The 13,391-nt window shown below is 40.7% G+C and overlaps 1 protein-coding gene across 2 annotated transcripts in view; it reads left to right on the plus strand.

The window, feature by feature from the left end:
• TMEM154 (transmembrane protein 154) overlaps nt 1-12,321 on the plus strand; it is a 39,740-nt gene extending 27,419 nt beyond the window's left edge. Inside the window, exon 7 of one of the 2 annotated variants that reach the window (XR_008823104.1) lies at nt 7,273-12,321. The gene's annotated coding sequence lies outside the window, so the exon portion shown is untranslated. The remainder of the gene's footprint in view (nt 1-7,272) is intronic. The other variant, XR_008823105.1, reaches the window with a different exon arrangement.
• The last annotated feature ends 1,070 nt before the right edge of the window (nt 12,322-13,391 follow it).

Below are 13,391 nucleotides of genomic sequence, written 5' to 3' on the forward strand. Positions count from 1 at the left end.
TGGGAAGAAGCAGTAATACGGCTTCAAGTTATCTTGCACTCCACCCGTACAAAGGATACTGCAACCACTACCCAGCTGCAAAGTCAATTCTTTACTTTTTCTGAGGCAGAAGCAATGACACCAGCCCCCTTCCCCAGGGCAGGCTCCCCTCCCAGGGCTACAGCTCTCCTGGGCGGCTGGCTCTGAATTACTGATGGGATTTGCACTTAGCAGGGCTGCCAAGAGCAGCAGAGGGCATTTCAACTTTGCAGTATCGACATCATCTGAAAGACTGATGACTGGATGACTAGCAGAAGGGGCAGAAGATGATTTTTATACACAGATTGCACAAGCACGTTTAGGCCTGTATTCATCATCAGTTTTGAGATAAAGCCAAGGGTTGTTCTTTTCCTGGTTAAATATATACATTCTTAGTCCCAAGATGACGCCTAAACCAATGTGCTTTACATAGAGGCAAATGTTTCCACCTGTACTGTTGAAGGCTGTTAACCCAAGGGAAACACTAGGGTGGGGGGGGTGGGGGGGGTGGGAAGGCAAGGCTGACCAAGTACGCATCCAGAGGAGTGTGGAAGAAAGATCCTGGTGTAACACTCGGGAGAAGAGGCAGGGGAAGAGCAAGAGCCAGATAATCCAACTGCTGTCTCATGAAATGCTTATTCCATAAAAAGTGCACTGCAATTCAGATGACATCTACACATCCTGATAGCTTCCTTTATATAGGTGGATGTAGCTTCTAGTGACTGATAGTCACTATTCTGCTTGTTTGCTTTCTAACTTAATTGTGGAAGAAAAAGAGAACACTACAGTGATTTCAAATTGTCCAGTCTAAAACCGACAGCAAAGTAAGAGAAAAGGGCTTCTGATTACAGCACCTGCACAAAGCTTTTCAGCCTCCTCACTTCTGCAAAGGTTCTTTCAACCTTGGATGTGCCTACAGCTGTACAGTGCTTTGTTTGGATGCTATTAGAAGAAAAAGAAGTTTCCAGACAGATGCATTATGAGAAGCCTGTAATTCTCCAAGTACAAGTCTGCCTCATTGAAGAATGATTTATGTATTCAAAATAACACAATTTCAGGTATTATTTTGCCATGTAACACATTCCAGGTAAAATCGTAGCATTTTCTATGTCTCAATGCTGGGAGATTTTTACCATAGAGAGTTCTTGAACGTCTAGTCTACATTTAAAGATTCAGTGGATGAAAGCTGGAGCTAGACAAACGGAAAGCAGAAATAAGAAACATCTCTAATAATTAGGACCAGGATGCATTTGTTATACTAAGATTTTTGAAGAAATCTCACTTCCCCTCCATGACATAAGAGCTCTGAACTACCATCAGTTGTCAGCTAAAGCAGAGACATTTGTTGGCCAGGACAAGGTTAGAAGAGTTTAACATCCCTAAGGTCCTGCAGCTGCCAAGATGCCTCTTGTGCAGTCTTCAACGCACTTGGAAAAAGAGTCTGTTTTTGAAGGACGCATAAGTATGGCTGAAGAATATCGGCACAGGTGAGAGTCCAAGACCTGGGAGCTATAGGTCAAGCTCATTCCTTGTCTTCCACTTATCATTAGACTATCTAGAAGTCAGTAGTTCAAGAGGATTTGAATTGTGAAACAGATTTTTTTTTTAATCTGTATTTCTCATTCTTATGATCCCTCACAAACCTCTTTGCTGAAGCACCTCCCATCACCAAGCTGCCTCCCCACCACCTGGTGGGTCACACTGGCATATTCCACCCTGCAGCTCCTTCTCACAAGCCCACACCACAGCAAGCTCCCCCTGCGCTTCTTACATGCCTACTGGGAATAAGCACTGTAAAGAGTTTTATCTGGTTCCTAACTGTGCAAAGTTAAGTTTCATCTTTGCTTCTCTGGCCACAGACACCTGCCAAAAGACAAACTGAAACATCTCCAGAGTTTTCTGCCATCAGCCTCCTTCATACAAAGGCAGGAGAAACTGTACAGATTTGAACCTATACCCTGTTGCTTGCCAACATGTCTGAGCCATCACATTGCTGTTCAACGTTCCAGCTGTGCTACTCATTTACTGCCTGTGTTTCTTTACAAAAAAAAGCCATGAAGATCAGTTAGAAGTGTCTTTCTTGGTGGCTTTTTTTGTTGGGTTTTTTGTGATTAGTTGGTTTTTCTAAATTTTACATTACTGAAATATTCCTTCCAGTTATTTCTTAACCTTCAGCAGTTCTGGGTTTTTACTAGCCTACTGCATGCAGTTGCTCCTCAGTTACCATGACACCCACTAATGTGAAGAAGACTAGAGCTTCAGAACAGAAAACAGCAGAGTCACATGAGAAGATAGACAGGTTGTCAAGCAGATAAGGCTAAAAAGCACACGGAGGCTCCCTGACTGACGGGGATCGGCATAGCACCGTTGAAGTCAGAATTATGTCTCTCCCTCTAACTCAGTAAACTGTCTTCATGGATCAGAGCACCAGACCTGCAGTTTTCAGTGCTGGAATAAGTCTTTTGCTACAGATACCTTTTTACCAATATGTAAACATTACAGGCTACAGAAATCAGAGCACAATTGATTCTAGGTATACATTTAAAATTGTTGTTCTTTTCCTCCCCTCCTTTTGCTGCTCCAGACATATTGGAATGCTTTAAAGTACCCAATTTCAAGCAATACCAGACAGCTAGGAACATTTAGCAGCAACAATGAATAAGAACAATATGATATACTCACTCTTTGTCACAAGTCTGACCATCACTCTGAAGTACTAGTGATCTAGCCCATAGGACATCTGCTGCCTTCTCTCTTTGGTTTTCCTTGGGCCACATTACAGATTGTGCAACTCCTAAAGGGGGCTCTGGAGTACAGTCCAGAAAACCCCCATGCTAAGCCAGGAGCTACTGAGGGCAGACCAGCAGAAACACTCAATGCAGGGGTATACCCAATTTCCTATCTGGCTCTTTGTTAGATTAACAGAAAAACCGACCAACTGAGAACAGCCCCAAGAACACACAAAAAAATACTTTTTAGAAAACCTCCATTTCCAGCATTCACATATAATGACTATTTTCTAATCCAACATACCACTTATTAAGAACAAACTCTAAGGTACCTGTTGCTTTTCTGGCACCGTACAAGATTAATACACTGAATGCAAGTTTCAGCATGTTCATAACATAAAAAGCCATTACTTAGGGTCTGATCAACCCCAGACTCCTTAATATGCATCTTACCTTAGACCCACAGGAGCCAGCACCATACTACCCACTTCCCCTAGCAGGAGCCCTCAGGCAATGAGCCTTGCTTTTATTTCCATTCTTATAATCAAATCACAAGCCACAGCTGTGAGCCAGGAACACAAAGTTGCGGCAGTACTGCTTCAAGTCTACAGCGTAAGAGGACCACACCAAAGGACATTGGTGGGCAAGGTCACCCCAGGTGATACCCGTTCCTGAGGCTGGGCTGAATGTTCTCAAGGGCTGAGATAAAAGGGTTTCCAGTGCAGGTGGCTGCTGGCTTGGTCAGGTGAAGGAAGGTTTGAAGGGTAGGCTTTGATATTAATGCAGATAAAGCATCCGAGGTTGATCACCGCCTTACCTAGATTTTAAATATTTGAATTCTGTAGTGGTTCTAGCATCTAACTGAGATTAGATAGGAAGCTTGTCACTGATGAGAAAATACAAGTGAGAAAGGCTTTGAGCATTCAGTGTTGTCAGATACTGGTTTTCTTTGTGATTTGGTTTGGTAGAAATCTCTTCTTTTCTTTTACAATCTAAAAGACAGAAACATCTGATATTTCAGTGCTGGTCTTCCCTTAAACAGAGACTACTAACTGTAGCAATTGCAAACCAGCTTTAAATAATGAAATTTGTATGACATGAGAGCTATTGTGAAAAAGAATTTAGGGCTTAATCAGTGAAAGCCTAATGCATTAACCCTACTATGCTTCTGATGCTAGAATTTTCATAGGTGGATCTTGTAGTTACTTGTAGTTCAAAAGCATAGACAAAATTGTAGCCTATTTTAGGTAGAGACAGACAAAGAAAAAAATGTAAGAAAATGTCATTAAGCAATTTGTTCATCAAGCTCCGTATCTTGACACTGCACATGACAAATACCTACTGCTTCAAAAAGCAAATCCTCCTACAGTGTATCTAGATTCCATGGGTGTATAACAAAAAAAATTTCTCCATGGTTCCTGTAGTTATTATAAAGCATTGAATTTAATTATCTGACTGCAAACTTAAGGCAGTTTCTTAAAAAATTCAGCTTATTCTATACCTTTTAAACAATTATCAGCTTTTCTTATACAGCAAGATTTTAAAGGGGGACTATTTTTAGTGTATCAATTTAAAGAAAAAAAATGTTTGCAGTTCTTCCATCATAATACTACGTGCCAAAGCTAAGCTCTGCTGCCAGTTCGCTGAAATCCTTTGTAATCCTCAGTGTGCTATTCACCTGGATTGCCTGCTGAATTTTACTAAGTAGAGAGGTAAGTTGAAGAAAGTGAATGCTGTGGGTTTTGTTGATGTAGTTGAACTATTAGGAGCTACAGTTACAGATTTCAGAAATAAGGACAAACATGGATGTAAGTATGTAATTCAGCATTTGCCATTCAATTACTTTACTGGAGGTATAACAACAAGCAGCTAACGCTGTGTATGGAATACGAACTCTGAAAGACAAGCAGAGGTGAGACTAAACTCCAGATCCAAAGGATGTGGAACAGATTTGAATTTCATGGCACACCCCACCTCACCCCCACCTCCCTCCCCCCCAGCTCAGAGACTCAGCCCTGAATATCAAGTGCTTAAAATCCAAGTGACTGACAAGAAAAAATGAATCGTTTCACTTTCCTTCCTGCTGGAAAGCAAAAGTTAAGAAATGCAAGGTCTTTCATCTTCTGCATTAGGAGATTAGGCTATATCCAGCTTGCTTGGCTTTATGGCAGCTCTGGGACGGGTGAGTTTATGATGACACCACAAGAAATATTTGACTGCCCTTTTATTTAAATGGGTGAAGTCCTAGCCCTAGTAAGTTCAATGTGACTTCTGCCAGCGGTTCAGGAGCCTCTATTTTAGGTTTGCTTTAACAACTGTTTTACAGCAACGAGTGAAGCCTTTGGGAGGCTATATGAAACACAACCTGCCTGCGCTAGGTTTGACAGCAGGCTGGATTTGGGAAGTTCCTGCTTCCTGGGCCACTTGTTCTCAGACGGGCTCAGCACAGCAGCCCCCAGCGTCACTACATCATCAAAAAACAAGGTGCAGTTAGCTGACTGAGCTTCGAAATAAACCTCCTCAGAAGGGGTTATTTCTGATCTGGTTTTCATTAAGTTTGTACAAAAAGCTGGTGTCACAGTTGGGGTGGCAACAGGGCTGTGCAGCCTGGAGGTGCGAGGGGTCCCCAGGGCCAGCAAGCACCAAAACTGCAGCATGATGGTCAGAGCCCTGTCCTCTGCAATCGCACGGGGGAAAGCCCAGCCGGCATTTCTGAAACCACTGCTAAGCCAGGGAGCAAAACTAAGAAAGACCTGATTTTTTATAAAGAGATGCCAAGCAGAGTCTGAGATTTCAAAGCATTTTTTACTGCTCCTCAATTTTTGAGTGAAAAGCCAAACCCCCTGCAACTGTTTTTACCTTTCAGATTGGCTGACCTGGCTGAGCAGACGCTAAACCGATGGCTGTTGTATTGGTAGCAGCATGAACAAAAATCCAGAAGGCTACACCCTGTCTAGCAGCAGTTGCTAGGGAGCATCAGGTTTTGTGTGCAGCATTATTAGCACACCAAATTGGAGGCTGAAGGAGGGGTTCCTGCGGCAGCCTGGGCTCCCAAGGGAAGGCAGCGATGCAGTCTCCTGGTGTGCACCTGGCCAGGCTCTGCCTGCTGAGTCTTAGCACGCTGCTTTTCCTCTACAGCCTCGGGGGGTGGGTGGGTTGTAGTTTATCCTACCCCCCCTTCCCAAATTCTACTGCTAAAGCATGCACAGCAGTGCTGCAAGCAGTGTCAGGAACCAGTACAAGCTTTTCCTCAGCTCTAGCAACCGTTTTCAGTTCTGTGTCGTTAAGGCATGCTTCTGATAAACATAATGCTGAACAAATCTGCAAAGTTTGAGAACTATATAGATTAAGGCTCTTAACACTATTAATATATTCATGCAACTGATTGCATATTACAACTCTAGGCATTTTTGCTACAAATAACTTGGGTCTTGAGGTTTCTTGCTGAATTAGTTTTATTGCGTAGTATTGTTACAAACACTGAAGATGATAGTTGAGGAGACGTTCTGGCTGAGGAATTTTTGTTAAGCTGTTTTCTAATACCGCTTCTGCTAAAGGGTAATTCTGCAAAATAAAATGTGTACGGTCATTGCTTTGCTTAACAGAAACAGTGAAGAACCTGACCTGAGCAGAGCTGAAGTGATATTGTGTTATCTTGCTTTTGTTCAAGCTTATGACGTGGTTCAAGCCCATTATACTAGCTAAGCTACAATAAATATTTGACCTGTGAGTGCTAGAAGGGAATTAATCCTTGTTTCCTCCCCCCCCCCTCCCATAAATCTGAATGACAAGGTCTTTAATCCGGGTAATAGTTAACAGTCTCTGATTGCAGCTGTTAATATTACCCAAAGGAATACCAGCTACTAGTCAAGAAAGCTGTGGTAACACCTTGCTAATAAGAACCATATTTGAGGATACTCAGACTAATAGTTTGACTCCCATAAACACATTCTTTTTTAAAAAAAAAATATTTTTTTTGCTTTTATAATGACAGGGTAGTAAGAGGGTCCAAGTGTATAAGAAATTTTTGGAAACTTATTTGGACTGCCTCTGAACATCCTGGAATTGCCTTCAGCTTTCTCAGGCAGCTGAGACTACTTCTTACTTCTAATAAGTAACTGCTTTCAGGATGTTTTCTTTAATTAAAACTTTTAAAGCCCTTTACATTGCACGATATAGCCTGCATAGAAGCACCATCTCTGAAAGTGCTGGTGACCCTCAGAATAACCCTTGAGAGCACTAGGGAATTAAAAATGTTTTTCTCTATCCCCTGTTGTATTTCAGCACCATCTCTCCTGCTGATGCTTGGAGATCTCCAGCTTTTCCCTTCTGGAAAGGGGCTTTATGCTGCACTGCTAACTTTTATATCTGAGATAGATGGGGTGTAATAATCTGAAGGGATCGCTCATCATAGCAATTGTCAGGGCTGTAACACCTCCTCTCTTTAGGGTTTCCTTTTTCAGGGGAAAAAGACAGTATTCAACACAAATTTATGGTATCATTTTTCTTCCTTCCCCTGAACCAGGGTTTCCCTAGGAGTCTATTTAGCTCTCCATGCTACTGTCTCCTGGAAAATTGTGTGTCACCTGCCTACAGCAAGAGTATGCTCTGAAGAAACAACAAATTCACAGCCCTCTGCTTGGTTCCTCAGGTCATGTCTCTTGGTTCTGCCTTTGAAAAGCCAGTTTGAAAATTTATCTCTGTGAAGCTGGGCTGTTGGATGCAGACACCTTCAATGTTTAGTGTTCCCTATGTGCTGAATGTTTCTATTTCTCAATGCCTTTGCTTGCCTTTGGACTTAATATGGCATGGGTTTATCTGATGAGAAAAGGCATTTCCTAAAGGAAGCCTGAGGGTGAAGCACTGCACTTTAAGCCTGCCATGCAGAACCCACTCTTCATTATATAATTTAATAATTTCATGTTAAATTGTTGCTAATCTGTTGAAAAATTATCCCAAAGAACACTGAGGAACTGTAAAATGTTAAACCTTGCTGCCTTTCTGTTCTTCCTAGGGGTCTGCATTTATTTTACCTGAAGCTAAACAGAAAAAGGTAGCAGTATGATTGGCTAACCAAAACTATTATTTTGGATTACACCATTAAGAGATAGCAAGATTATTCCTTTTTCACAAGGCTTGCCAAATCTGTACAGTTTTCAGATTCTATTGTGCAATTCTGTGTAAGAGGTATGTCAGCTTTCTAGCACACAGCTAAGTACTCTAAAAGTTGTTCTTGCTCTCTTTCTCTCTGTTATGTATGTCTATATATAATGAAAATATCATTACTGAAATATAAGTAATTAAATTAAGTATTCTGGAGTAGCACAAATACTTGATTATATTTTATTCAGTCACGGGAGTGTTTGATTTGCTTAGACATGGGAGAAGTAAGAATGTACTACCAAGTAGAAGACAACAATAAGGTACTAACTGGAGAGCATGCAAAGTAATTGAAATAAAGTTCTAGGCTTATTCCTTTTTCAGTACTTTTGAATGCAAAATATAATCTCAGAAAAGCCTCAGAGCCTAGAATTTGATGAGATACTGTTGCTGCTCCATGGCAGTACTAACAGCCTAAATCAGACAGACTTTGGGAAAATGCCTTTACCCCCATTCCACTGACTTCATTAGTTTGGATGACCAGGTGCTGACTGCCTAAAACTTCAGTGTCCCATTTCATAGCCACATAAATAAAAGCAAAAGTAGAAATGGGTTCAGAAACTTTAATTGATGAGAATGCTGTGTTCCCTGTTACAGTTAGTAATTATTCTCCAAGTTAGCTGAATACATGAGTCCCATGTCTTTTTCTCCCTAAGAATGTATCTTTTTACATCTGTGCAAACCTTTTTGCAGGAGCTGATGTACTGAATAATTGTTCTATAAAATGTAACTGATGGCCAAAGGAAGATAGTTGAACAAAATGTTAATTATACTGGAGAGCAGGACAGTGTCCAATAGTGTTTGAAATGAAGATTAAATATAGACATTTAAATGTAAATCAAAACATAAATCTTAAATTCCATAAAACTACCTCTGAAGACATAGATAAGAAATTAACGACATTTCTGAAAAAATATTGGGCTCTGCTATGTCTTCAGATCATTCAGTGCTAAGATCAATCTGTAGCAGAAATCAGCAATGTTACTGAAAATAGGTTTCCACAGTGGTTTCCTATGAACTGTTGTTTAATGATATTATAAATAGTTTAAATATTACAACTGTGACTCAGTTATTTTCAATACTATAGGATACCTTATTAAGATTTGCTCCCACCAAACCTGCCTTGCTTACTATGACAGACTACCGTGGCTAAATATAGATTATAGAAGAAAGGTGCTAACACTTTCCACTTCAAGTACATACTTAGACAAATACTATAAACAGGCTGATGTTTTGTAAACTAGTACTTGATAGAGGCATACAATAGATGCTCTCCTGTGGGGATTTTCAGTGTTCCCTCTGTGGCGTTTACGGGACAAGTCTCTGCTTTTAATTAGATATGTGAGCTCTCTTTTTGTTGCTATTAATTTCAGGTACAATAGCTGCAAGAGAAGCAGTGAGGTTTCAGGCAAGGTGCCCAGTGTAGCTTTGCCAGTACATTGATCTTCACTACCATTGCTATGTCTGCCCTGACTTTTCCAGGGTACAGTTAACTTTACACAACGTTCTGCTGGTTTAGTCCTGCTGTAATCATAGCCTTGGTGGATGTGACAAACTTTGTATTTCAGTGTGGATTTGGAGAATGTTCAGAAATCAGTTCTCAAGTACATTGTTAGGTGTGTTAGTAGTAGGGATGGAGTTAAATATCTACCCGTAAAGTTTCTAAGATTGGCGATCTGAGCCTGCAGTCCTGCACAGGTCAGGTCAAACTGGGGCTCAGTTCCAACCATTTCACAAAACCCAGAGTTTTTGTTTAAAGCTGTGTCTTTTAAAAGTACAATTTTGCATGCAGTTTCAACAGTACTGTCAAGAAAAACCCTCAGCAACACTCTTGTATGATAACCAAACTAAAATATCAATATGTAGCATGCTTAGGCCAGACCTGTTTTAACTCAAGTTATATTTGCATTAAGCTATAGCCAGACATGCAAAGGTAATTAACTCTATCATTAAAAATAGCATATTTATATAGATAATCTTTAGCCAGCCTTCTCACTGATTGCACTGTTCCTCTTATAAGTTACTCCTGCCAAAATCATTACAGTACCTACAACAGAATGAGCAGAAAAGGAGAAACAGAACAGAGAGAAAAAAACCCACCAAACCAAACCCCCAAAAATCTTGCACTGTATCATCTCTGTAAGTATCAAAAATGAGGCCATTTTCCTGAGTCAGGAATTCACAAACTCTCTGATATTATATTACTGCTATGAAATTTATAAGTAGATGTCCGTGGCAAAGGATGGTGTTGTCACCAAGACCTATGATCTGAGATTGAAATTCCCTGTTGATGAGATAATCTGTGCTATCACCTTCCTGAGCTAGTGCTCTCATAGCATCGTCCTTTATCTTTATTTGCAGCCTGATCCTAGGTGTGCTGTAGTTATGTCTGGCCAAACTTTCACTGATGTTTGTTGCAGTAAATTTATTCCCTTTATTGCCCAAGCAGGGAGGAGGCTTGAGAAATAGGCTCCAGTTAGTTGACTGCACCCATGAAAATTTGCCTTATCTATCTTGGAAGTTTCTTCTCTCTTCTCTCTTTCCCAGACTTGCTATCTGCAACTGGGAAGTGTCAGGCTGTTAAATCTCTTGAAAATGAGATCTTGGCTAGCTCTTTTTTCTTTACCTGTTCCTTCTATTGGAACAGAAAATTTACATTCTGCTTGAGCTCAGTATATCCATGAGGCCCTATAGGAATGAAAATGAAAGAAGATTTTCACCCTTGTTTTCTTGTTGGTTCTGTTGTAACTTCTGTATTTTGTTTGAATGCAATAGGTTCTATCTATAACCATATTTCTGTTGTCCGAGTCTGGTGCAACTTGTTTGCACGCAGCTTTATGGTACTCAATAAAACCATGGGAGAAACGTGAATTATGTCTTACCAGTGACTCTAAAAACATTCTTGAAAAGAACGGCGAGAAAATAGAAATGAACCAAATGTCTAGCGGCTGGGAGGGAGGAGGTTTCAGTTCCATCACACAGGGTATTTAAAATGACCTTCCTAAGGTCAGCTAGAGCAGCAGTTTCATTTGTTGGGAATTAAAGGTAGAACTACCCGTGACTTTGCTAGGAAGGTTGCCTATAAAAAAAGGAGCTCTTTCTTCACTTGAAGTCTGTTATATCCTTGCATGTGTCAGATAGATAGGATGGTTCATACCATTTAGGAAGTGGCAGCAGGCGGTCTAAATTAGTAGATTTAGTATGAAGGCTTTGACAGCCTATGTGCAACATATGCACTGCAGCTAGTAGGGTGAAGTTTGAGACAGATGAACTAATCTGTATTTCACTAGCAACAAAAAGTGTGGCTCTACTCCCTTGTCACTTGCTTATCCTGCCCGTTTTGCTACCTTTTGCCTGCCCCTGAGATTTTTCTTTTTTGTTTTCTTGCCCAGCATAACGTGATGTGATTAAGACAGCTGCTGATCTGGCATCCCCCACTCCATTGCCTGCCGCCTCCTACACCTGCAGCGTGACAGCACGGCTTCCCCACAGCTCTGGCCTGTGTTTGGCAGGGGGGACCCAAAACGTGGATAAGCACTCTCTGCTGCAAGCCAGGACTTCGCATCTAGTGTGACTCCTTCCTCACAGGAGTCTTGCTAAAGGGTCTGTTTCTTAGGCAGCAGCCCTGCCTGAGAAATCCTCCCCAGCCCTGGATCCCCACATGTGTGCACCACCTGTGACCCCAATGCACGGGCTGCCTGCCTTTCCCACCCCAAACCCCGACACATAGAGCCTCAGGTATGGGCAGGTTAGAGAAGCTGAACCATCTGCCTGAGACAGCGCTCAGTTTCCATTTTCATTTCTGCAGGCAGTGTGATGAACAGCACTGCAACCCATTAGGATGTATCTATCTGTGAACACTCGGGGCAAATAGTTTTAAAAAAGGTAAGGATGTGAATTTAAATTGCATTAGTCAAAATGGACCAAACCTTGTACAGAAGGCCTCCTTCAGCATTAACTTAATTTGGGTCCATGTTTTTCCCACACAAGGAAATCCTTTATGCTTCTCTTTGTCTGGAAACAGCACTTCAAGCTCACAAAACTTATCACAGACATCTGATAAAATGGGAAATATGGGCAAATGGATTAAATTAAAAAAATAGTGGGTTAGTATTTGAATTTGCTCCTTTTGTTTGGTTATTTCACCTTATTATTCATACTATCTCAAAGATGACATTGTACAAGACCAGGTCAGCTTTCTTCTACAATAACAATTTTGTTGTAGATTTGTTAGTAATGCATGTGCCCTCTCTCTCCCTGGCTAATTCACATTTTCAAATCATTGTCTAATTTTTCTATGTCTTTTAGCATGTAATCTTTTCAGTTACCAAGGTCATGGGGAAGTTTTAATGTATTTCAGTGCAGTTCTTGTCATATATGCGTTTTAAGCATAATAAAAAAATAATAGATCGCAGTCTTTCGATTAAGCTTAATACCAACTTCTGGTACAGAGGGTAGTTCATCAAGATTAAAAACACCACAGGAAAAAAAATACATCCAGCCAGTCAGCAGGAATCCCTTCAGACTTTAGACAGAGTGCTTAAAAGCAGTGTTTCTCTAGCTCCGTCACTATTTCATGCACAGTAATAACCTCTGGTAAGAGTTGGTTTGGGTTTTTTTTGTGGGTTTTTTTTTTTTTTGGTATGTTCTCACTGGATTGTATGCTGAAAACAATACAGTTCTGCTTAAAACTGTTCTGTTTTATTTTTGAAATAAGTTTTATTGAAACTGTGTGTGTGGTTGCATTAGAGTCTGGCATATGACAGTGTTAATCTCCCTGCTTAGTTCTGCCAATGCATTGATCTGCAGTACAATTCCTATTTTTATCCCTACTGTTTGAAGTACAGTCAGTCATGACCACATTTTCATTAAAGAGTAGGCGCTGAACCATTTTAATCTGTGACTAATAAAAAAATTGTAACATTTTCATTAAATCCCCGTACAGACTCTGCACTGTTATTGATGCTGGTAGTGATTTTCTGTTTCTTGAGTGATGCATCTGCCATTGTCAGTGATCTACGCTGATTAGACAGCCAACTTTTTCCTTCACTGCCAAGTAATATGTACTCAGTATTAGCGTCCCATATATGTTTGATCTATGTGCAAATCTATTATTCAACTGGCAGAGGGAGAACACCACAATAAAATGGAAAGCCAGAAGAACAGGCAATAGGTCCAAGAAGCAGGAACTGGGAACCCCTTGACGTGGATAAGGTCTGAGGGGAGAGACCTCTGTTCTCGTAGCTGAAGGGGCAGGGGTCTGTACCGTAGATGTAAAAGTTTTAGCACCGCTGTTTCCTTTGTAGAGGGCAAAAAATGCACATGTGATTTTGTAAACTTAGGGGGAAAAAACCCCCACCCAACCCAACAAAACAACTTTAAATGAAAATATTAGATTACTCATGCAGACTTAATTCCTGCCTGCTCTGGGAATATAAAGGTTGAATTAATTACCTGATTACATATTTACCTATGTATTTATTC

Source organism: Falco biarmicus, chromosome 1 (assembly GCF_023638135.1).
Source record: "Falco biarmicus isolate bFalBia1 chromosome 1, bFalBia1.pri, whole genome shotgun sequence".
Classification (NCBI taxonomy): Eukaryota; Metazoa; Chordata; class Aves; order Falconiformes; family Falconidae; genus Falco; species Falco biarmicus.